Genomic DNA, 25,916 nt, shown 5'->3' with positions numbered 1-25,916 from the left:
GTCCTCAATTGCAAGAGAACGAACTTTTCTTTGTATGAGTCAGCTCTCCTCTGGCTTGGAGAGTGCAATTTTATTCACTGGAGACTGTTTCCCTGGCTGGAGCTGTACCACTTAAGCTGTCTTGTGGGGTCAGACCAAAGTGGAGCAGAGGGGTTGAGCTGCAATACCAGGGCCACCTTGCCCCAGGGCCACCTCACAGCCACACTGTTCCACAGCTGTTCTGTATCATAATTGAGCTGGAAAATGATTGAGCTGTCGTCTCACAGCTGTACTGTTCTACAGCCAAACTGGATCACAATTGAGTGGTTCCACAGCTGTGTTGTATCACAGCTGAGCTGTTTGCACTGAATGAAATCTCCTCCTTCACCATACTTTAATTTGGGGACTCCTGTTGGCATTGAATAGGCACCAATGACCATGAGTTGACAAGGCATAGTAGAGACAGCAGAAGAAAAATTAGTAAATATGAAGATACTACAATATAAAATATACAATTGACTCACAGATAGAAAGGGGTGGGGGAGCAGAGCCCCAGTGTGGTGGGTAATGTGTGAGGTAATATCAAGGGATCAAGGATATAAAATATTCCCATATATGTTATTGGACTCTCAGGAGGAAGAAAGAGAGGGACAGAATAGTATTTGAAGAAATTATGACTAAAAAATTCCCAAATTTGATGAAAATTATAAACCAACAAACCCAAGAAGATCAACTAGCCCCCCAAAAGATTCATACATAGAGAAAACCACTATAGCATTTTTGAAAGGCAATGAAAAGAGAACATTTAAAAGGAACTGAGTGAAAAAAGAAACATTATATACTGGCAAACAAAGATAAGCATATTACCACAGACCTCTCGCCAGAGACTACACAAGCCAGAAGACAAAGAAATGCCATCTTTAAACTACTGAGACAAGGTGTTCAAGTAGAATTCTAAATCCAGTGAATATTGATTTTAAAATTATAAGTACAATTAAATCTTTCAGACAAAAGCTGAGATAATTTATCACTTAATATACTTCACTATAGGAATTGTTAAAGGAAGTAGTTCAAGTGGAAAGAAAATGATACCCGATGAATATTGGATTATACTAAAGAATGAACACTGAAAAGAGTATATATGGGTAAATATAAAGTACTTTTTCTCATTTTAAAGTTCTTTAAAATACAATTGTTTAAGAAACCAATAATAGTTTTATAGAGTTTACAACCTATGAGGAGGTAAAATATATGCCAACAATAGCACAAAGAATGGGGAGAATGGAAGTATACTGTAAGGATTTACATAATACATGAAACAGTATAAAGCCATTTGAAAGTAGGCCATGATTGGTTAGAGGCATACAAAAAAACACTAGAGCAATCTAAACATAAAACAAAGAAGTGTAGTTAATAAATAAATAGTGGAAGCAAATCGAATCATAAAATCATTAATTTAAAGGAATTAAAAATGAAAATGTATAAATGAGACAAATAAAAATCAAACAGTAAGAGGGTAGACTTATATATAATCATATTGATAGTGACATCAGATGTAAATGAGCTAAACCAGTGGCTGGGAAAACTCTTTCTGGAAAGGGCCAGATAGTAAACATTTTAGCCTTTAAATGAATGCAAAGAAAAATACTTGACAAAATTCAATGTTATTTCGTGATAAGAACACTCAACAAGTTAGATATAGAAGGATAACATTCCTCAACATGATAAAGGTCATATCTGACAAGACCAGTGCTAATAATAATCAATGGCAAAAAAGTTAAAAGGCTCTCTTCTATGATCGCATTCAAAATATTCTTCCAATTTAAGAACACAAAATATCTTTCCATTTACTTGTGTCTGAAAATGTCTCTGCTACCCAAAGCAATCTACCGATTCAGTGTGATCTACAGAGTCAGCAGAAATAACAAAGAAAGGAAGGCAGGTACAAAAAGAGCACAAACTTCATGATTCCATTTAAACTCAAGAAAAACTAAACTAGAGAAATCAAAGAATTGTTTCCTGAGATCAGGGTGGGGATGAAGGGCTGAGGTTAACTGGGAAGGTCCACAAGGGAACCTTCGAAGAAGATTAAAATGTTCTGTATCTTGTCTGTGGAGGTGGTGACATTGTTGTACGCATTTGTCAAAGCTCATTTTGGTTCATACACCAAAAATATGTGCATTTTTATCACAGTAAATTATACCCCAATAAAACGTATCCTTCAAAAGAGTATTTATTAACCAAAAACCGTAACTAATATGTTTACTTCATACTTCTCCCTAAATCCCTCCTCTCAATTTTTGTCAAAATGATTTGATATGTTTATTTCATTTTTATTTTTTATTACATTTATTGGGGTGGCATTTGTTCATAGTACCATGTAAGTTTCAAGTACACATTTCTATGATACAAGATCTGAACATTGCACTGTAGGCCCACCACCCAAAGTCAAACCGTCTTCTGTCACCATATATTAGGCCCCTTCCACCCTCTATCCACCCTGCCCTCTGCCAGCTACCACACTGCTATCTGTGTTCATGAGTTTCAGTTGGGTATCCCACATATGAATGAAATCATGTGGTTCTTAGCTTTTTTCTGACAGACTTATTTCATTTAGCATAATATTCTCAAGATCCATCTATGCTGTCACAAATGGCAGTATTTTGTCTTTTCTTATGGCTAAGTAGTATATAATTGTGTACATGTACCATACCTTCTTTTTTATTTTTTAAAGATTTTATTTATTTATTTTTAGAGAGCAGGGAAAGGGAAGGAGAGAGAGAGAGAAACATCAGTGTGTGGTTGCCTCTTGTGTGCTCCCTGCTGGGGGCCTGGCCTTCAACCCAGGCATGTGCCCTGACTGGGAATCGAACTGGTGATCCTTTGGCTCGCAGGCCCATGCTCAATCCACTGAGCCGTACCAGCCAGGACCCACATCTTCTTTATCCATTCCTCTATCGATGGACACTTTGGTTGTCTCCATGTCTTGGACACTGTGAATAATGCTGCAGTGAACATAGGGGTGCACATATCTTTACAAATACGTACATGTTTTCACGTTTTTCAGATGGATACCCAGGAGAGGGATTACTGGGTCATATGGTAACACTATATAATGGCCAAATCATTATTAATTTTATATTTAAAAAATACAACTAAGAAAAGAGTCTTCTTTAAAACAATAATGACAGTAATTTAGACTTAGCTCTGTGTCCACATTACTTCAAAAATCACCAGTTTCTTTTATACCATGACTTCCCCATTTATGAATTCTTTTTTTATCTCCATGTTATCTGGATTATATTTTTAAGTAAGTTTTATCATAAAAATAGATGTGTGGCATTTTTCCTGAATATTTATATAAGTTCTTTCTCTTGCCTTAATACACAATTGGCACCTTAACTTGCCTATAGATTCCATGAATCTCAACTTTTCCCTTCAAACTTCTGGATTAATTTGCAGTTTCTTCTGCTTTTTAACATGGCAAAGAAATATTGAGTACTTTTGATCTTGAGAAATTGTTCTTCCTTTGCTCCAGGCTCCCACGGCTTCCTAATTCTTCTGTTTCTTAGGGTGTTTCTTCTCACACTCACTTGTAATACTTCTTTCTCCTCTGCTCTTAGTACTGATGCCCCTAGAGGCTTTCTCTAGGCTCTTTCCTTCTCATTTTAATTCAAGGATTATAAAGTCAATCCAGTTTACACTTTAAATCACTCAATAAGATCAATCTTTTTTTGGGGGGGATACAAATTGCCACAGGAACTCAAGAAATATAAAGCCTTAAAAGACCAATAATTAAGTAAGAAATTGAAAAGGCTGATACAGAACTACCTCCAAAAATTGTGCAGTGAACTGACTGTTTTATCATGCCAATGTTCATGGAACCGAGGATGCCCATGCTACATAAACTTTCACAGAGAATAGAAAAAGATATAAAATATCACAGTTGATTTTGTTAACCTAGATTAATCGTGACACAAAAGCATGAATAATATAGTAACAAAACTACTTACCAATTCTAGAAAATCAAATTCAGCACCACAATAAAAGAATAATACAACATGAGACAATGGGCATTATTAAAATAATATAAATATAGAATAAGAGGAAATCCATTAATATAATTCACAGCATTTTTAATCCAAAGGAGAAAACCTTATTAGCATCTAGAAAGGTATGAAAAGGCAAAAAAAAAAAAAATCTGCTTTGTCTTAGGATATAGAAAATCACAAGGGGACATTGTTTCCCCCTATAAAAGTGGTTTGTAAAAAGCCAGACAATCTACAGATTTTGAGTTTTCCTGAAATTTTAATAGAGCTGATGTCACAAGACTACCAGGTGAACTGGATTTCAAAGACGGAAAAGCCCATTTGAAGGAGAGATGGAACACACAGTTTCCCTTTAGAGCCCAGAAAAAAGGGTTGGTTACAAAAAAGTAGCAGTAACCCACTGCTGGAGGAATTTGCAAGATTCGATAATGTTAAGATAACTAAAGCAAGAACAATATTCAAACTCAGTACACATATTGACTAGATGAACAACCCCCCAAACATTAATGGTCTCACAGAAAAAGAGGCACGCCCATCTCAGGGTAAAGGTACTTTTTATCTCAGTTTCTGCTATTTTTCTACACACTATTTCAACATTCTACAAAAAATTACAAGATTCACAAAAAAGCAATAAAAATTGGCAAGATATAAGGCAGTCAACAGAACCAGACCCAGAGATGAAATTAGGAGATAGGAACCTTAAAATAACTGTGATTAGTATGTTAAAGTGTCTAGTGGAAGAAGTAAATAACATGCTTAAATAGATGAGGAATTTCAACAAAGAGATGAAAACTATAAAAAAGCCAAATAGAAATACTGGGGTGGGGGGAGGACATAATACCAGAGATAGAGAAGAATTCCTTTGACAGTTTAATCAGGGATTAGATGCAGAAGAAAAAAGAATTGTTAAAGATAGATCAATAAACATTTTCCAAAATGAAGCAGAAAGAAAAAAACAATTAAAAATCAAGAGGACCCAAAAGCTGTAGGACAATATCAAATTGGAAAAGCAAATAAATTAGAATAGCCACATAACTTTGAAAAAGAAGGTTGAAAGACACTACTATCTGATTTCAAGACTTACTGTGGAGCAAGATGGTGGTATCGGCGAAAAGATAGACACTTAGATCAATGAAACAGAACAGAGTCCAGAAATAGACCATCACAAATATGGGCAATTGATGTTTGACAAAAGATCAAAGACAATTCATTAGAAAAAAGAGAATTCTTTCAACAAATGGTGCTGAAACAATTGGATATCCACGTACAAAAAGTGAACATTAATCCATACCTCGCTCCATATAAAAATTAACTCAAAAAGGCATCATAGACTTATATGTAAATTCTAAAACTATAAAAATTGTAGAAAAAAGCTTTGGAGGAAATCTTTGTGACCTTGGGTCGGGCAAAGATTTTTAGCTAAGACCTAAAAAGGACAATTCATAGAAGAAAAAATCACAAATTATACTTTATCAAAAATTTTTAAATCTGCTCTTTAAAAGACACAGAAAAATAAAATGGCAAGACACAGTTTTGGAGAAAATGTTTACAAAACACATATATAATGAAGAATTTGCATCCAGAATATATAAAGAATTCCTAGTACATGAAGTTGTAATAGGAAGACAATTAAGCCAACTTAAAAATGTATAAGTGATTTTAACACTTACTAAAGAAGGTATATGGGTAGCAAATAAGCACATGAAAAGAAGCTCAACATTGTTAATCATGAGGAAAATGTAAATTAAAACACAATGTGGCACCACTACATCCCATTAGAATGGCTAAAATTTAAAACACTGATAATACCAATTGTTGCTAAGGGATGTGATCAGTCAAAACTTTCAAACATTCCTGGTGGAAATGCAAAATAGTGCAGCCTCTTAGGAAAAGTTTGTCAGCTTCTTATAAGGTTAAACATATACTTAATGTATACACATGACTTAATAATTCCATTCCTAGTAATTTACTCAAGAAGGATGAAAATATAAGTCCACCTACGACTGGAATGCAAATTTTGGGCCTATTATTTATAGGCCCATGCTGGAAATAATATAAAAGTTTACCAGCTAGTAATGGATAAGAAAATTATGTTCTATCCATATAATAGAATACTGCTCAGCAATAAAAAGGAAAGCAGTATCGATACATGCAGCATGAATGAATCTCAAAAGCGTTATGAAAAGTGAGAGAAGCCAAACACAAAACGCTATATACCATATAACTTCACTCATTTGACATTCTGGAAAAGGCAAACCTACAGGGATAGAAAGCCCCTATTTCTCCTCCTAGGTCATAAACATAAATATTCTCTAAATTAATTCTCTTCATGCAAATCAACTGATGCAAAAAGAAACTTACATGGAGAAAACTCAGACTCAATCCTGAACCCTCTTAGAATGCAGAGGGATGTTCATCACAGTGTTGTTTATAACAGACGTTTAAAGGAAAAGATTGGGTGTGTAACCTACAACAAGAATGCAGCCGTTCAAGCATGCTATAGAAAATATTAAAGACATAGGAAGATGATGCCATGTGCATAAGAAAAAAAAGCTAGAAGACAGAAACACTAACAGCTAACAACTACTGAGTGGCTACTGTACTGCACTCCTCCAAGTGTACATATGTCATCCCACTGAACCCGGGCACATATGTTGGTGCTGGTAGAGGTGGTTCTTGTTATAAATTTGAGAAGTGGAACCTGAATTTTAGGAAACTTGATCTAACACGCAGCAAGGGATGGAGCTGGGATTTGAACCCAGGTAGTTTACTCTACTCTAGACTCAAAATTGCAACCACTACACTTTAGTCTCTATCCTGCATGACTCTAAATCTGTATTTTTAAAAAGCTTGCAACATGGGCCTGAAAGCAGCTGTACCAAAATGTTAACAAAGTCACCTCCGGGTGGGGGTTATAGATAGCTTTTGCTATTTTGCTTCTCTGTGCTTTTAAGATTTGTACCAAAAAAAGGTATTATGTTTATAGTAAAGTAAAATAATACATGTAATTTAAGTAGATGAAGACACAGTCTTATCTGAAAAGTTGCCTCCTTAGTGAGACACTGCATTCTAAGGTGGAGGTCTGCTCCCCCTAAGTCCAAGTGTGTCACCCTGAGGAGGGCCCTCCATCCTGGGCTCTGCCCTCCATCCTGGGCCACCCCACCTCAGAAGGCTAGGATGAGCAGAGAGGCACTGTCTCCAGAGACAAGCCTTCCAGTAGCTTCTGCCAGGCATCCTGAACAGCAGCCGGAGGGAGGCTGGGAGCATCCAGCTCCCCCTGAATCTGATGCTGGCAGGACTGGCCCTGGGTCCTCAGTGGGGCATAGGCAGCAAAGCCCCAGGCCTCACACTCTTGGGGGTGGGTAGGAGGAGATGGTAGACACAGGGAGCTTTGGAGCAGTGGTGGCAAAAGTTAACAGAAATAAGGAAAAACCTGTTTGATTAAGCCATGTCCCTCTTCCCTAGACCCCCCTCCCCCTCCCCCCCCCCCCCCGCCCCCCAGTCCTTCCCTGAGCTGCATTCACAAACTCCATTGCGTCTGGAGGGAAATCCAACCCATGTGCTTCTGATTCATTTACGCTTAACTCATCAAAATCCTGTTTTGAAAGAGGCCACTGGATGGTCTACAAAGTCAGCAAAGCTCCCCACCCTTGCGAGCTGGTTGTGGACTCACCAAATACCCCTTCTAATCCACCAGGCCTGTGGGAAGGCTCTGTACCAGAGCGAAGGCTGTCTGAGTGTTTGAATGCCTGCTCCCTGGGAGCCCTTCTCTATTGCCTTCTGCCTCTCTGAGGGCTCTCAGGCTGCCTGTAAGGATCTGGGAAACTCATGTAGCCTGAGGGAGAGGCACAAATGTGCCATCCTTCCTGGGGCAAGGCTGGGTTTGAGAGGAACCTGTGGAGGAGAACCCAAAGAAAGCAAACTGGGAGTGAGACCTCAGACACAGCAAGCACAGGTTAGGGCCAAGTGGCCTGCACAGGGCCTCCGTCCCAGCGGGGTACCATGCTCATCCAAACAGTGTGTCTATTGCCCAGGCCTGTCTCTCCAACCCAGAGTCTGAACCTCAGTTTTTCCTCAACTTCAGACCTTCTTGGACTGGATGTGATGGAGAGCTGGTCTTCTCTCAAGAGCAGGGCACCTAGTTACCATCTTCAGGGCCCAGCAGGTTTTCTTGGGTCAGTGTCGGGGGGTGTTCAGGATCAACTACCGGTGCAAAGGCAAGTTCTGCCAAGCAGACATTTGGAAGTCATTAAGTCAAAATATGGTTGACTCAGGCACAAAGCACACTGGAGCTAGAAAAGATCTCAGAGAGAACTTTGTGCTCTGGCCCCCACATTGACACATCAATCTCCTTGAGATCCCCTCCAGGAGAATTTGGATAAGCCAAGCTCCTCCAGCTTGCTGCTTTGAGAGAGCATGGGGTGTGGTGGCAGAGACAAAGATGGCTGGGCCTCTCCAAGCAAGGCTCTAGTGAAACTTACATGGAGCAAGCATGGAACCAAGAGAGTGGGGGCTTGGGTCCTTTGGCATGACCATCACAATGGACTTTAACCTTTCCATAATTCCTTTTCTGCATTCATGTTGTTCCTTTTCTCTGTGGTTACCAGCAAGGAACATTCTCCAGAACCTGCCACGAGGGTATGTGCAGTGGGGGACCATAAGGCAAGCAGTTCTCTGTTGGGAGCTGAGGGGGGACATCAGAGGCTGACTGGGACAAGGGGGCAGAAGATGAATAATGACTGCAGTGGCAGTTTATTGGGGGCTACTCCAATCATGAAGCTTGGAGGGCTTCGGTAATTTACTCCACATCACCAGCTACTAAGTGTTGGCGCCAGGGTCTAAATGCACATCTGCCTGGCTCTAAAATCCACGCAACCAAAGAAATAAAGGATGGAAGGACAGAGAGGAAAAGTTAGAGGTTTCTCTGTTTTGCCTGCTGTGCAGGGTTGGTAGTCAGTGAAGCTCCCAGAAGTGCTATTGCATAGAATCTAGAAAAGACGGGGAGGAATGCTTATTGTAAAGGGGAGGAGGATGATCCAAATGGAGGAATCAAGGTGGGTGCCAGTTGGGGTGTTCTGCAGCTCTGGCCACCAATGGTATGTGGTAGTTGCACCTGGAACCTACCAGCAGGTGGCAGTATTTCAGAACAAGAAGGTGACTCCAATAAGACTGATAGAAGGGAGAATTACAGAGCTCTTACTGCGTGCCAGACATTGTCATACACATTTTATACAGAGCACTTCATTGAACCTTCACAACAACTCTATGAGGTAAGTGCTATTATTATTCTCATTTTATACATGAGAAAGATTTAGTAACTCGCTTAAAGTCACAGAGCCAGCAAGTACCAGAACCAAGATTCTTACCCAAGCAGTCTAACTCCACATCCAGACCTAAGCTCTCTGTACAGATGTAATAACATTACTCCTCAATCTACAGGCATACCCTGAATTTCCACCATTCATTAAGCATTGTGCTGGGTGTTAGAGACTCAAAAATGATCCAGGCAACATCTCTGCTCCAGGAAGTCCAGCAGCTAATGGTTCTAATGCCCCAGGATCATTGAAATAGGTCCACACAGGCATCAGGAAAGGGACTAAGGGGCTGGACACTCACTGGATCTTCAGACATGGGCTCAAGTCTGGCTCCTCCACTCACTGCTGGATGTCTCAGGGCCTCAGTTTTTCTCATCTATCTATAATTTGGTGTAATATTGACCTCATAAGGATTATATGGGAGAAGAATGAGAAGATCGCGTACTTTGCTAAAATAACCACAAGCACATAAGACACCAGGAGCCCAGAGGAAGGCCATTGAAATGAGTTTCCAAGACTGAGCAGTGGACAGCCTGTGATGCTTGAGAAACCATGAGGTGGAAGGAAGAGGAAAGAGGTCAGCGAGTGCCCCTTCACCCCACAGAACCAGAGTTTTAGGGTGTTAGAGGACTGGGAAAAATGATCTTCAGAGGGTTTTAAAATGAGCTAGATTTAAACAAGAACTTAGAGAACTTAGAGCATCCCAATCAACATGCTGTCATTCAACAAGCATCTCATCGGCCTGCTAAAGGCCAAGCTCCCGCCTTCAGTTGGCTCAGTCTGGGCGGTTCTTCCTGAGCCTCCTGAGCATCCCTGGAATTGCTTACAGCACCATCTTGCTTCAACTAGATCAAGTTCACTCAAGCCCCACCCAGACCCACCTCTCAGCTCTGCCCGATACATCTGTGAGCAGCTTGATTTGGTCAGAAGTTTCCTACATGCTCGCATAATCCACTTCACCCAGGGAGTGACCCCACTAGTCACACCCCCAGGGGAGGAAGGGGGTAGGAGATGGCAAGACAGTCTCCACTTCCTGGGGTGGTTGAGTCATTCAGAGGGTGCATGCCCAAGGGCATTGTGGGAAATGAAGGAAAGCTGCAGAGCTGATCCCCATAGACCTGCAAGCTCAGTGCTACCTGAGGGCACAGGGTGCTGGGAGAAGTGAGAGGTGTTCAGGCAGCAGGACCTGCCTCCCCTTCTCTCTGCCTGCGTTTCTGACTTTCAAGTCTTCAGAAGCAGCTGTGAGACCATCCTCCCTCTTGGGTCCAACAACACCGTGCCTCCTCCCACATACACACACCCTACATGCTTCTAGCTTTCCTTCTCAAGATATGGCAGGAACAAAGGCTAGTGCCTCTGCAGGGTGGGCGGGGGTGATAGGAGTATGTGTCTGGCTCTGGCGTTATCTGCACAGAGGCGCATTCCTTGCCTGGACTGCCCCCCACCCAGAAACAACATCATTCATTCCATCATATACACAGCTGGGGCTGGGGGAGGCCATGACAGGTAGGCCAGGCAGGGAGGTGGGGATGGGGCACTGCAGTCTTCTCCCCACCCCCAAAGCAAGACAGATATGTCCCCTCTGAACATTCTGGGGGAGATTATTTTAACAAGCACTTTTGTACCAGGAAATCAGTGTGTTTAACCTAACAAGCAAAGAACAGCCCAGTGGGGCCCATAAATCTCGTTCCCACCTATTAATTTTACGGCCTACATAAAGCAGTGTTGAAGTCCAAAGTATATGTGACCTAAAAAGGCATTGCTCATTCTGACACATATACGACGTGGCCAGGACTCGAACCCTGACCCTGACCCTCACTCCAGGAAGCCAGCTCCCAAGCCTCAGAGGGTGCAGGGGCTCACACTGCAGAAACCTGCCCATCCTCCTCTCAGAAGAACAGGACAGCTGGGGGAGGTGACTGAGGAGGAGACTGGATGATGCTGGGTCTGTGGGGACTTCCTGCTCAGAGACCCCAACCAACCTCAGGGCTGCTGTGTGGAGTCGTGCAGGTTGGTCACTGCCCAAAGGTTCCCAGATGACAGGACAAGTGCAGGCTGAGATCTGGCCAGCGCCCTGTGTACCATGCATGTCCTCTGGGGCAGGGCTGTGTCTGCCAAGAGTGGGGCACTTTTAAAACCCACACAAAGGTGCTCTGTGGAATTGGCAGCAGTGCTCACAGCCCCTTTGGATAAATTCTGACCTGCACCTTGACAACTTCAAATATTGACCCCCAAATCCAAAGACTCACTGTACTGCAAACCAATCACACAGCCCTCCCTCAAGGGAAATCCGTGACAACTGTCGACTCCTGACATCAGCTCCATGCTGATCTCCACCAATCCTAAGTGTGCCTTAGTTGTCCACTCACCACATAGTGAGCCAAACTGGGCCACTCTGGCCACCCCACAGCAATGATATATTGATCCCCAGAAAGTCATCAGGACACAGGCCACTCCAAAGCAACTGAACCCTAAGCTAAGCCCCCTCAATCCCCTACTTACAATAGAACACAGAAAAGCCTGAGGAACCCATCACAACAGCACACTTACTGCACCCTGGTCACATGTCAACCCCCAAACTCAAGTGCACAGCTGTGCTCAGTGGATTCCACTTGCCAACTGCCCCCCCCAACCTGACCTGATTCACACTCCACCTTTCTCTGTGCCAGCTGTGCCTCGGAGGCTGACCTCCAGGGACTGCGTCATGCCTCTCGAGCCAGATTCTTGAATTAGACCCTTATTTGTGACATAAGGGAGGGGCCCCTGCTGCCAGAGGCATGTACTTTCTATCGTGACTTTTGCTTTATCTTGAAAAGTCATGTGGAATTCATACTTCATAATATATCTTTGTTAGCTTTATTATAAAAATGTTTCTCTTAGGTCAAGTTCCCCAGAAGCAAACCCGCAACAGGGATATGAAGGCAAGTCATTTACTTGGGCCGTGATCCCAGGAAGCACCATAGGGGAGTGGGGATGTGAGCCAGGAAGAGAAGGAAGCCCACACAGGGTGTATTAATGAGCAAGAGACTGCTGTAATAAAGGGATTCAGTCCTGCTAAATATCCAAAGTCAAGGTGTTTAGACACCGATTCCTGCCCATCAGGAGGGTTGGCCTATCCCTGAGGGCAGTAACTCTAGGCCTTTCTAGCCCTCCTGGTAAAGACAGAACCTGTTCCCACAGCCAGACAACATCTCCAGGCAGATCTGCAGGTGATGCAGCAAAAAGCTATTGGCATATAGGAAACAGTGAGTACCAGGGCATATTGGCAGGGCAACAGCAGCATTTGCCATAGTGTATTTGCCCAAATATTCAAGTAAGTTTGACCCCTTAATCTTCTTTGGTTTCTACATTCTCTAAGAAGCCCAGTTTGAGAAGTCCATACCCAGAACTCTCCACCCCAAATGAGGTAGTGACTCCCCATATATCCTCTTTCCACCAACTCCTATGACCCTTTCTCATCCTCATCATCACATGCCAACCTAATGACTTCCAACCCAATCACATGTGGAACCCATGGCTCAAGCCTCCAGCTGTCCCAGCTCAGCCTTCAAGTCTCTGCTTGAGGCTCCCTTTCTCTGGAAGTGTTCTCTGGGACACCACTCACTTATCCCCACACCCAGTCTCATCTACACCTTCACCCCTTCAACTGAACCTCAAGATAACTGACTGATTTCTAAGCACACGCTGACCAGCCAAACCTGGCTGCACCTTGACCCTCCAGCCCAATAACATGACTTGCAAAGACCCACACACTGCAAATCCAACCAAATCTTGAATTCTCAATCACAACTAACCCCAAATCACACTGACACCCCCAATGCCTACCATACATTGATGCCACAGTTCCATCCGTGAACATACACTGACCCACAGACACAACAGGCTGGACCATGTAGCCCAGCCACAGGTCTACCTCTGAACTCAGTCACACATGTTTACGCCCTGACCCCTAATACACACCAGCTCCCAAGATCAAAACATCATCTACACTAATCCTCCCAACTCAGTAAGACAGCTATCCACCAAAGCCCAAAGGGTGCTGGCGGTCAGCTTTCCAACCCCATGCTGACCCTTGTCCCAAGTACTGTCTGCTCACCACCCAGTTAGAGCTGCTGGCATACACACCCCAAGCTGAACACTCAGTGACCTCGTGAACCTCTCAACTAAACCATGACGTCAATCCCAACTGCCCCTAGACCGGGCACTCTGATTCCCAAACAAGGTCACACCCTTAATCCCAGAACCTCACACTCAGCTCCAACAGCATTGATTTGCTGAACTTAGCCTGAGTGACCCTGCCCCAAGCATACTCTGACCCTCAAACCCCATCCACACTCTTAACCTACCCAACAGAGACATGCCGACCCCAAAGCTAAGCACCGTGCTAACCATGCAGCCTGACTACAAGCTGAACACAGAGTGCCACACTTCTGATGTAGCCCCAAGTCCACTCACGGTTCACTGATGCCCCTAGCCACATTGAACCTGGCTATACTGGGCCTTCAAATCCTATACACACACCAACCCACCAAAAAACATTCCAAACCCAGCTTCACTCTGTCCCCTTCAACATCACAGATCCCTGAAGTGACTGACCTACAATTCCATCTTCACAGAGACCACACAACTGCACCATTATTCTCTAATGCAACCCAACTTCACAGACCGGGTAACCCCGCACAAAACAGCACAGACAGGGATGGTATTCAAAGAGGGACCAGACTTCTGAAGGCAGCAGAGCCCAGACCTGGGTTCTTGATGCTTTCCTTTAATATCCTGTCTCTATGAGCCAGGTCCCTGAAGTTCTTGCCCAGCAACACCAAGACAACCAACTACATTCCCTTTTTTTATTTGTATACCTAACTTGACTAAGTCTCATATTCCTCTTCAACTTTGAGCATATTGCCCCTTTCCATGGTGTACAATTAATTCCCTTGTGTCAAGTTTTGGTCTCCAGGGAGCTACCTCAGTCACCCACACTGAGTTGGGTCATGCCAGTCTATGCAGCAGCCTGATGGACAGAGAGGTAAGGCACCTGGGTAATTGTCCTGCTCACTCGCCCGTAGGCTACATGATCTCAGCTAGTCACTTGGCCTCTCTGGGACTCATTTCACCCTGTACATCTGGGGTCAGCAAATTACTACAGTAGATGAAACCCAGCCATGCCCACTCATTTTGCTATTGTCTATGTCTACCTTCATGCAACAATGGCAGAGGTGAGTAGTTGGGATAGAAACTGTGCAGGGGTGTCCAACCTGCAGCCGTCAGGCTGCATGCAGCCAAGGATGGCTGTGAATGTGGCCGAGCACAAAACTGTGAATTTACTTAAAACATTATGAGATTGTTTTATGATTACATGTTGCAATGTATTTAATGTGAGGCCCAAGACAATTCTTCTTCTTCCAGTGTGGTTCAGAGATGCCAAAAGGTTGGACACCCCTGCTTAGGAGGCTCAAAGTACAAAATATTTACTATCTGGTCCTTCTGGAAAAAGTTAGTCACCTCTGTTGTGCATACCTTCCTACCAGAGAGTCTAATTTCACTGGAAGATCCTCTGTGAAGGCTTGGATACAGGATACCTCCCTTCCTTCTCTGGGATTCCCTAGAAAGATGTTCCTTAATGATGTGTGGATTGTTTATGATGATGATAATAAAACCTGTGATTGCCTGCTCCTGTCCTGTGGAGCAGGGGCTGAAGAAAGACCACAGGGTCAGAGAAGAGGCCTTGGGGCTTGGGTAGTCACGTTGGGATGCCCTAGCCTTTGTGTTTATTGTGGAGGTTCTTCCAACATTATTGCTTTTGTTTATTGAAACTCAACCCCCATGGCGCTCACCACCCTTGGCAGTGGGCCCAGACCTGCCCAGGCCTTAGCCTGCCAGGCCTAGCCAAGAGGACTGGGGGTGGAGGGAGCACTGGCCAGGCCCCATTCCAGGAGCCCTAAGGCACTAATCCCCTCCCCCTTCTTTACGTCTTGCTTACAAGACAGCATTTGGAGACAATTTCTCATCAGACCTTCTTGTAAACATCCTCCTGGATGAAGCAAGCCCAAAGGAGCCCTTATTAGAAACACCTGCGCCAGACGGCGGGCCTGGTGAATGACAGCTTGCAGAGCCGCCACTGCCCGCACACCCAGCCCCCGCCAACCCTGGGGCTGGTAAAAGGGATGGGGCGATGGGATGGGAGATGGGGGTGAAGGTTTTTGTGGGGGGCACTCTCTTTCCTACCTCTCCTCTCCACTGTAAGCCCGTAAGACTTCAACACTGCTTCTGGGGCTGGCATTGCTGAGGCAGCGCCCTTCTCATTGTAGCGTGGGAGACTCAGGGGTGTCAGGAAGGCTCAGTGAAGGGGAATCTCTCATCCGCTGGTTCTTGTGGTGCCCATGACTCTTCCATTATTCACCTCTTCATGTTAATCTTGTCCTCTTCAGGTTCTCTAAGTAAGATGGCAGCCATACTTCTTTGTCATATACACATCCCCAGGAGTGTCAACACATCGAGTCTCCTACCACCTTAAATGAATGAGAGTATTCAAGACTTCCAGCACTGTCCAAGTTCCAGGGGAAATACGTGGAGAGAGGCAGAAAGGAGACTCCGCACACGGCATCCCCAGGCTGAGACTAACCTTGACGTGCCTGCAAAAATACAGAAAGAACAGAGCCACAGAGTCCAAAGGCCACCTCTCCCACTATAAGGCAGTGTCAAGATGTCTTCCCTGCTCCAACCAAACATTTCCATAAGTCCCCTTTTGCTAAGATTAAGCATTAGGAAAAGGGAAGGGGGAGGAGAAAGAGGGACTATGGGCTCTGAATTCCTCATAGATCAATTCTTGTGCCACAAGCATTTTGCCATTGATCTTCCACGAGACCTTCTAATGCACCCTGCACCCTCCCCACCCCCACTTCACCTGGGATTTCTGGTCAAGCACTCCTGAACCTCTTCATGTGATCCTGTTCACAGGATCTCTCTGCAGTTCACCACACACCCATCCTGGAACCAGCCAAAGCCAGATCCTGCTCTGGGCCATCCGTTGGTCCTCCCAGAGGCCTGGAAAGGGACTTTCTTCTGCTTCTGGGGCCAGACACCCTACTATATCATCCTTCCTAAGGACTGGATAGTTCTAGAGGGAGTGGAGGCATGAGGGTCTCCTTTCAGAGTACAAGGTGACAGCCTCTCCTCCATCCACTCCGCCCCTCACTCCGACCTCCCAACAGGCCACAGAACTCTGAGCAAGACCAAAGTGGGGATGACTCAAAAAGGGTCAACGGAAGGAAACCGGTCTTTAATGAGTTGCACAGAAAGAGGAAGCACAGGTCTCCATGAAATAAATTAGTGAAATCTCAATTTCGATAAATCCAGTTTCTTTAAAAAATTTATAAAAAAACAGCAACTGGTAGGGAAAGAAAATGTAATTTATGCCCATTGAAAGGAGGCCAGGTTTAAATTGATGAAGTCTCCTGTTTATGTAATAAATCCATTTCCATTCATGTCACCAATATATTTATCCACACATCCTGGTCCAAGTCAAATCTTCATTATTTTATTATTCAATGGGGGGCAGAGGGGAGGGCAGGGGAACAGAGTTCTGTGTCGAATTAATAAAGTCTCACTCTCTCCCCCAGATCCCTCCTTGCACAGGGACAATTTATTCATTCCTAAGAAGGAGGCAGAAGAACTGGATGCAATTTATGTGCTTTGAAAGAGACCCAAACATAATTAGGCAAAGTCTCAAGTTCACCGAGAAATAAATCCCAGAGAAAGTAGCCGGGGGTAAAATTTACGTTCCCTGAAAGTCTGAAAGCCTCTCTCCCACTGGCCTCCTGCCCCTCCCCCAGGCCACCACTGTGCTTGGTTCTCAAGCCTGCCAGGCCCCAGGGGTTCTCTGCAGCACCCCTTCTTCCCAGGTGCCCCCCATGTGTCCACATGGCACTCCCCTCGGCCTGCAGTTCCTCCAGGGGACACTCACCCTGCTTCTCCATCCCTCTCCTTGACACACACACACCCCTCTGGCCACTGCCCATTTTCTCTGCTGGCCAGTCATGGCAGCTGATGAGACTGAGGGACTTGCCCTGTTGGGGCATTTGCCACAGAGCAATGAAGAACAGCAGGGAGGGCATATCAGAGGGGTTTTCCTGAGCAAGGCAGAGTCCCTGAGATAAACCACCGTGGGCAGCCCTTCTCAGGTCTAGGGGAGTCTCAATTCGCTCCTGAGTCCCCAGCTTCCCTCACTGGAGAGTGAGGGCACAGGGTGGGGTAAACCCATTTCCCAGAAAGTTGGACATTTGGTAGCTGGATGGCTTGGGATTTTTATAGATTTTATTTATTTATTATTTTTTAGAGGGGGGGGAGGAAGGGAGAAAGAGAGGGAGAGAAATATCCATGTGAGAGAGAAACACTAACTGGCTGCCTCTCAAATGCACCCCAACTGGGGGCCAAATCCACAACCCAGGCATGTGCCCTGTTTGGGAATCAAACCAGCAACCTTTCCCTTTGCAGAATGACACACTGGTTAGGGCTGGTTTAGGATTTTAAAAACCATCAGTTCGCAAAATCCAGAGTGGCTGGGGTTGGGACAATGATGTAGAGGGGGTTATGCTCCCAAGCAGGAAACCCGTGAATGAGTAGGGTGGGGGACTGCCTGGAGCATGGTGTGGGGAGCATACAACCACATCCATATGAGGTTTACAGTTAGGAAACATCCATTCACCATCTCTACCTTCCATGTGAGTCCCTAAGAACGCAGCTTTGTGTGGCCATGGCAGCTAAGATGCTCCCAGGACTGTGTCTGCTTGGGTGAGAGGCTTCTGGACAGACAGCCAACAAGTGAGGACTCTTGTTTCTCCAGACAGACTAGGGGACCTTAACCTAGGTCCAGCCTTCCTTCAGATTCCTCCGGTGAGAAGCTAGGCTTATGGCAGTAAGAGGCCAAGCCACACCCCCTGCCCCCACCACACACTCTCTGGGAGGGGCTAGAACATGAGGTCTGAAGGGAGCCCAGGCCCTGACCACAGGGAGAAGGACAGATATGATAAGGAAGATGTAAGAAAAATCCACAGGACTCCATGCAGGACAAAGGGGTGAAAGGGGAAGGAGTAGGGGAAGCTCCTAGGTCCCTGGTGTGGGCACCTGCCTGAAGAGTGATGCAATTTGCTGCATTGGGGACTGTTGCAGAGAAGCTGGGGTGGGCAGTGGTATAAAAGGTGATGAGTTTATTCAACAAGGAGCACATCTGAGGGAAAGTGGTGATAAGGTGGCTCAGTTTGGGGCAAGTGAGTTGGCCAAGATTGCCACATTCCCAGGGAGATGTCCAGTAGGAACTTAATTGGGCATTTAGGAGGGACAACTGGGGGTTGCTGGCACAGAGATAGTCACTGAAGCCAAGCCACACCCCAGCTGTGCTTATCCAGGGAGAGTGGGAGGGAAATTACCTGCAAAGGATCAGGGAAGGCAATGCCTGAGGGAGCAGGGAACAGGGAAGGTGGTGTCACCAAGGGGACCTGTCCAACAGCATCCAAGGCTGTGAGAGGACAACACACTAAGGATTGAAACGCCTCCATCACTAGGGTCAGAGACGGATGCTGATGACCTTGATGAGAGCCCTTTGGATGAAGTGAGGGGAGAGAGCAGAGGCCAGACCTTAGCAAGTAGAGGTGGGAGTCTGGGACTGCATGTCACAGGGAGCATGAGATTAACCCTACAGGCTGAACAATGACTAACAGCATCACAGAACCAAGCGATGGGACAGGGGCTTGCAGAGAGAAGTTACCAGGGGGCCAGTGCTCAGAGGAGAAGTCTCCTGAAGCCTGGATAGCACGTGGGCCACTTTTTCCTCTGAGCTGGGCAGAGGGGTAGCTCTGAACCTGATATGGAGGACTGTGCCCAGCTGGAGGCAGGGCTGCCAAGGGCTGGGGTTGGAGTGTTATGGGAGGTTGCATGGTGAGCTCCAGGCCCAGCTCCTTTCCACGCTGATGCTCTTTGTAAGAAACTTGGATTTTGGCCTTCTTCAGCCACCGGCTGAAAAGGTGACCTGCTGGAAGCCATCTGCCCTGTCCCTGGAGAATATCAGACATCTATAACGTGAAAGGACCAGTTTTAGCATCTGGCTGAGGGGAGGTTCCTTGGGCACAGGGTCCCAGCTTCCCCACACTGAACACCTTCCATTTGCCACACTAACTGGAAGTGACCTGGCTGCTGGGAACTCTATGGCTTTCTCAAAAAGGCCTGGGCTGGCCCCATCTGTGGGCAAGCTGCCTTGGAAGATTGCTGCCCCATGGGCCACACCTCTGAGAAAGTCACTGTGACTGACAGGGGCCATCCGATCCAATGGACACATTATTGCTCAACAGCAGCCCATGGCATACATTGACGGGAAATGGGCTTCCAGTTCAGCCAAAGGGCTGGTGTCTTTGATGATGCAACAGCTGCTGTATCTGTGACACGGCCTTCTAGAAGGTTCGGACAGGGAGCCCTCTCTGTCCTTCAAACTGCTTCTGCCCATAGGCAGCCTTTGGTCAACTCTGGGTAACCTATGCTGGACTGGTCACGTGGCTGTGAAAACACTGGAGGAGGTTGGGACCATCTGGTGGCCTGAGGAGATGGATAGATATCACTGCTGCACCTCCAGTAGAGCTTTCCCTGTGGCCACACATCACCAACGGGGACCACATGACCTCAGACTGACTTGCTCGATCTGGCAGCAAAGATGCTGGCTATAAAATTCTTGTTTTTCGAGGCTCCCTGGGAAGCCAGAACTCCCCTGGCAAGCCTAGCACGGCACCCCCGGAGGAGCACAGAGCAGGAAGCCCTGTTGCCAAGACGTTCTGCATCTCTTTGAGCAACTCCTTTCTGGAGAGCCCAAACACCTGGCTGGTTGTCACAGATCTTGGAGGAGGTCCCCAGCTTCATTATGAAGAATTGACAGTTAATGAAGACCCCAGGATCCTGCTGTCCTTGACCCAGGCATGGGTTGTAGGGAGAAAAGTCAGTGCAAGACCAAGTTTCCTTCTCTGTTCTGCATCAGCCCCTGGAAAGCCCCGTTAGTGGACCTCCTGTCTCCCAGGAGCAGACCTTCAGAAGGGGATTTATCAGGGAAATGCTCCCAGGAGAAACTGGTGAACTTCAGTGTAAGGGAAGCAGGACAGGGACAGGGAGAAGCTCAGTAACAGTGTGAAGTCGCAGGTGAAGTTTAGCCTCTGCCTGATCCTGCAGGGAGCTCTGGAGTGTAAATTGCAACACAGGGTTTATCTCCCCACCCACCCCTGTCAGCACCAGAGACAAGGGAATTGGGTTGCCCTATGCGTCCACCAATCAGGCAGTAGCTTCATTCTATCCCAGGGGGATAGAAACTCTCAGCATTTCTACACCTCCTGGAGTCTGGGGGAAGTGGATCCAGTGGCCCAAAAGAAGCTTTCATAGGTGCAGACTCTTAGTAGAGAAGCTCACATTAGCTGAGGGGTGGGCGCACAGAACTGGCAAAGGGCATCTGGGTAGAGCCCAACAGCATCCTCTTCACCTGGTGATGCCATTGGTTAAAGGTTGCCTCCATGAGCTGAAGGAAGAAATTGAAGGGCCTCTTTGCTCTCAGAGCTCTTAAACTTTTGCCCTAAGCACTTGGCCCAAATTTCTGCAAATTGTCTATTCTGTTTCTTGGCCAGGTACCCACAGACTGGACCTGAAACAGAGTCTCTGGTCCACACTGAAGGGGCAACTTCTCTTCAGGTATCAGACCTACCAGCCTGCTGCTTTCAAGTTCAGCAAGAGTTGGCAGCTTTCTCTTCTGCAAGCTTCAAATTTGGGATGGCACTGGTTCCCCCCATGATCTCTGTCACACCATTCAACCCAACTGAGGCCACTGTTGGAAGCCATCCACCCTCTTTTCAGTACGGAACCACTTTGAGGCCAACTGTGTGGATTTGGTATGGCTCCTGTGTGTCCTGAGAGCCTCAATGACCACACCATCAGTCCAGGAGTCACAGGAGTAACCACCTGACAGAAAGAGTCCTTTTTCAAATAGAATAAAGGGGGACCAATTTCTAGGCCCCCCTCACTCTCTGGGACTGGAAGCATCTGGTTCAGCTGGGCAGCTTTGGTCATGACAACTAGAAAGATGGGGCTAAGAGATGTGGCAAGTCTCTACTCCTCTAGAGGCTCCAAGCTTTGCTCATGGAGAACCAGAGCTGTGCACTTCAGCCACGACCTGGACCTTTCAGGACTAAAGCCAATGGGCTCCCACAGAGAAGCTATATAAACTAGAACTCCATGTGGTCATTGTCTATTTTCCTTTTGACTGCCAATAAGTTCCTGTTAAAATTTTATGTTTAGGAACCAACCACATCTTGCATTTATATGCATTTCTTGATATAATTTTCCCTTATTTAATCTAGACTTCTTCCACATACCTCTGCATTAGGGGGGCGTCTATCTACACACTGCTCCTGGTAAGAATTCCTTAACTCTCATAAAAAGATAGCAATCTTCTTGCCGATGTCATCAGCAAAGTTCCTGGTCATGCCTTAAATCACCCAGCAGAGGATATTTTCACTCTGGTAGTTTGCCTGAAATTGTAACCTGAACTCTGCGACTCTGTCAATTCAAAGTTTGGTTTGGAGAAATAATTATCATGGCGGTTGTGGGGAGGGTTCCTGGTGATATTAAAAATCTCATTCCTGAATCAAACCAAGCTATCCTGAGTCACCAGAGAGTGCATACTTGGACCACATGGCTTTGAACTCTCCTGTAATTGCTGTTACTGAATTGCCTTTTGCTCCTCAGCTTGGATTTCATCCCTATAATCAACAGTAAGTTTCATATAACTGTATATGTGCTTTGAAACTTAGTAAGTTGTATGTAATATACTATTTATTATGGGGATGTTGCTAAGATCTTGTCTATTAAAATACATTGCTTCCAGGAGCAATCCACAGGAAAAAATTTTCTCTGACCTCACAGCCAAAAAAACTAGAGCCACTGGTTGGTCTCTCTCTCTCTGTCTTTTATTATATAGGCATTGAGATCTTGTAAATAATGTTCTGCTCTTCTATGCTTTGGCTGCTAGGAAGCTAAGAGCTAAATTAGCATCCTGTCTCTATCAGTCATGCATAAGTATGAGAATTTCTGTAGAATAGCTAGGTGAAGGGAATGCTCATCTTCAATTTTACTGGATATTATCAAATTATTGTCCAAGGAGGTTGTAGCTATTACACTCCCATCAAGTGATCCACAGAGCTCCTGTTTCTCCCTCTCATCATCGACGCTGGGTATCATCACTCCCAAAGCTTAGTTTTTGCCAAGCCAAGGAGATCAACTTGGTATCTCATTGTTTCTTAAATTTGCATTTCTCTAATTACTCAGGAGCATCTTTTCATATCCTTACTGGCCTTGGGGATAACTTACTGGTTGCCTGTTCAGAGCCTTTGGCCCTTTTCTTTTCTATTAGAATATTAGTCCTTCTTATTGACTAATATTAGTCTTCTTATTGACTAATATTAGTCCTTTTATTGACTTCCGCAAGATTTGCAAGACCTTTTGACTTCCTTTATGCCTGACTTCACCTTACCACCTCCAATCTGTTTTGCCCTCATCTTGATTTGTTTAGTTATTTATTTTTATAATCTTATTATATACACCTGACCCTTGAACAACACAGGTTTGAGCTCCATGGGTCCACTTATACATGGATTTTTTTTTCAATAAATAATTGTATTATTTTTGATCTGCAGTTGGGAGTCCACGGATATCAACAGTTAACTGTATGCATTGGTCTCTACACCATTTTACATAGAGAACTTGAGTATCAGTAGTTTTAGTACTTGCCAGAGGTCCTGGGACAAATTCCCTGTGGATATCGAGGGACAACTTGGTTTTGGAGAAGCCAAAAGTTATATGCAGATTTTTTCCTGCATTGGGGGGGGGGGTTCAGCTCTCCTAACCCTCGTGTTGTTGAAGGGTCAATGTAAGCTATATCTATGTAAGCTGCATAAATACTCTTGAGGTTGTATTAATCGGAGCAGGGTAACTGTGGTAATAAACAACCCCCAAACTGAAATGGCTTAGAAATAAGAGTTTATTTCTCTCTATTGTAGCAACCCAATGCAAGCATCGCTGATTGGGTGATTCTCTTTCTAGCATGATTTTGGGAATCTAGAATCTGGAATCTGCCAACTTCCTGGGTTCCAGAGTTTTCTGCTGAATTCTCTACACTCAGCCATGATGGAAGATTGTGGAGGGAGTTCTCAGGGCCAGGCCTGGAGCGTCCTCCATCATTTCTGTTCTATCCCAGTGGCCAGAACATATTCCCAAAAGGGAGGCAGGAAACGCCTTGTCCAGGAGGTAGAAGAAGTGAAGTGTGGAGAACACACCACCATCTCTGCTGTTCCATGGATACAAACACACATTGACTTTGTCTTTCACTCCACGTTGATGGCTGGATATGATGGTGTTTCTGTCATGCCATCTCAATACTGTTTATTTGGAAGCAGCCAAGCAGAAGTATATACATGCAAACTTGCTGGAAGAATGGCCATTGGAGGGTCCACACAGGGGGGCCTTCCTCAGAGTGAGTTAGAGTCACCTTGAAGTGTTACAAATACCCAACTTTGTGATGAAGACCAGAGGAACAGCATGCCTGGAGGAAGAAAAACGCTTGGGAAAATGGTGACAAGGTCAAAAGAAGAAATTCATGTTTAGAAAAATGGAATTATTTGCATTATCAGGTAGGGAGAAAGAGAGTCAATAAAATAAAAACTAGCAATGGGGCTTACAGGTGGCCTATCTGAAAGGCAAGGAAGTAGGCCATGGGGGCCGGGAAGGGAGGAGGCCTTGAGGAAGTGGACTTTTGAGACTAAAGACATCTCCTTTGAGAAGAGGACGGAGCCAGGTAGGCATGAGCCAGGGAAGAGCAAACAAATGAGGTGAGCGCATCCTCTGTCCTCAGGCGCTACTGTCTGGAAGGACAGACATAATCTTAACCGATTATAGCCAGACAATAAATCATGGAATAAAACTGTTGCCAAGCTTCTAGCAGGACAGAAGTCAGGGTAATAAATTCTGCTAAGATGGAGGCAAAGGCGTTCATACTGGGCTTTAAAAGATAAGTGGAAAGTGAACAGCTAGTCAAGGGGAAATGGGGAGAACTCTGCAGATTCCGGTCCCTGGAATGAAGCAGTCCTCTTATGTATGCACTAAGCAAATATTATCTCATTTAACCGCTTACAGTCACGCTATGTCATTAGTCCCACTTTGCTGATGAGGAAAGAAAGGGAAGTGTGAAGATCTATAAGGACACTTGCCCAGAACCTCAGCCAAAAAATGGTAGAACTGGAAAGGGAAAGAATCCGAGTCAGGAGGTGAAGAACAGAAAACAGGGGTGTGTGTAGGTCAGAGTGTCATTCAGCCTTCCTCTGCTACCCAGACCCCAAAACTGTGGTGTCTGCCAGGACCAGACCTGCCTCCTCCCAGTGATAATGCCCAGCTTCCTTCTAGGACTGGGCTCTGAAACAAGACCTTTTGCCCAGTGTGTGCTCACACCCTTCCTGGGAGCTGACTCCCCACACCAATTCTGGGCCTGGAGATGGGTGGGAGGAGGCTTTTCAGGCATCAGGGGCATGGAGCAAGGACTCTGGAGTCAGGCAGGCAGGGGGTCCAAAACCTGCCTCAGATCCTTCCCAGCATGTGACCTCTACTCTCTTTGCTAGTTATCTGGTCTTGGTTTCCTCACTCATGGGACGAGGATACTGACAGCATTGTTGCAGGGCTGTCTGAGGATTCAATTAGGAAACTCAATGCAGATGTCTCATGCAGTCCCCTTGGCATTGTAGGAACTTAGGCTGAGGTGGCAGGTTGTTGAATCTCAATCATTTGGGCTATTTCTGGGCAGAGGAGTCTCTCTCATCACCCCTGTTTAGCAATTCTAACCTTTAGAGGGATTTATGCTCTAGCCTTCTACCCTTCCTTGCAGCCCTTTGGGAGCTGAAGCATGGCAGTCAGACCTCCTGAGTCTCCCCCACACCCCCCAGAGAGCTTGCCAATGCCAGCCTTTCTCACTTGAGTGGCTACAGATCAGGCACAGGATCTTGATCACAGCCCACCATAACTCACAGCCTGCAATGACTCCCCCTTCCCAGTTAAGACTGTGTCCCTCTCCCTGGAACTTAAAACCTTCATACTCTGTCCCTTCACTACATCTCTATACTGCCCACCACCCTGCTCTCTCCAGCAGGGACCTGGATTCATGTATTGGCTTGTACCTGGAAAGCTCAACCCTTGTCCCTCAAATACCATCCCCTGCATGCGATCTCCCAAGGGGTAGCCCAACTCTCCCTCTCTCTACCACCTTTGCTTTGCTTTGGATCACTAATGGCTTTCTGTCAGGTTGGGCATGCATCTGAGAGCCACCTGGAGGCTCCTTAACCCTCACCTACCCTGGGACAAGGAGTGCTCAGCTCAGGGTGAGACAGGACATGTGAGGGGACCCTGTGTTCCTTGCTGGGAGAGCCACCATGAGAGAATGAGCCAGTCGCCAGGCTCACCTCTAGATGTCCTCCTCCTGTACCCCTCAGGTCACCCCCATTATTCAGCA

This window comes from Desmodus rotundus, chromosome 5, assembly GCF_022682495.2.
Source record: "Desmodus rotundus isolate HL8 chromosome 5, HLdesRot8A.1, whole genome shotgun sequence".
NCBI lineage: Eukaryota > Metazoa > Chordata > Mammalia > Chiroptera > Phyllostomidae > Desmodus > Desmodus rotundus.
This window is presented reverse-complemented; position numbering follows the sequence as displayed.